The sequence below is a fragment of the Gigantopelta aegis genome, chromosome 14, assembly GCF_016097555.1.
Source record: "Gigantopelta aegis isolate Gae_Host chromosome 14, Gae_host_genome, whole genome shotgun sequence".
Lineage (NCBI taxonomy): Eukaryota > Metazoa > Mollusca > Gastropoda > Neomphalida > Peltospiridae > Gigantopelta > Gigantopelta aegis.
This window is the reverse complement of record NC_054712.1, coordinates 45558801-45559737: the sequence shown is the minus strand read 5'-3', so window position 1 is coordinate 45559737 and position 937 is coordinate 45558801.

Genomic DNA, 937 nt, shown 5'->3' with positions numbered 1-937 from the left:
TACATGACAAGTAAAAAAGTGAACTAATTTTATTATTATTACATATTTTTTTATAAAGGAAGTCCTTAGTCTGGGGGGCCCCTCTGGCGGAAGGGGGGGGGGGGGGGGGGCCTTAGCGGGCAATTAGCCCATGTGAATCCGGCACTGGGCATGCTCGTTGTATGCAGATTTCAAACGCCATATCATTCTGGCACAATTGTTCCATCAAGGTTAATTATGACCCAATGACTCCTAAGGGCATTTAGAAACGTTTTATGGTTGACATTTGGAGGCTGTATCTAATAAATACGATACATCACTGACAACAATTTATGTTTGATGCTATTCCATATTTTAAACTTGTGCCCACAAAACTCGATCTTGTACATTTATTATTTTTTCATAGTTTTACATGAAGGGACAGACGACAGAGCTCTGTGGTGGTAGTACTAATGACCGGTGCCACCGATGGGGCAGGATATGCTCATCCTTTCGCGCACACCTGATATAATCACTGTTATAACAGTGATTCATGGGTGCATGTAATCACAGCTGTACTTATTATAATGAGCTCTGTCCGGTGCTAGTTTTAATTTAGTAAACTAGTCTGAGAGTGGCAGTCTTCTTTTTGGCGGTGCAGGAGGGATGAAATCTCTAGTAAAGGACCTCCTCACCAAATGCCTATTCAACTCTGCGTTGTGCAGAGATATGGCCCTGACCATGTATTACGTTTTTGTCGTTCAGAGGAATCCGGGTAGTTTCGCCCTTATTCCTATTCGACCCCGAGTCGTTTCGCCCTTATTCCCGTTCGCCCCCGAATCAACTAGTCACGTAAACAAATTTATTCATAATTCACAATCGACATGTAGGTATTCCCTACATAAACATGAGGGCGAAACGACCGGTATGGGGGCGAAACGACGCGGGGCGATCGGGAATAAGGACGAAACGACTCAGG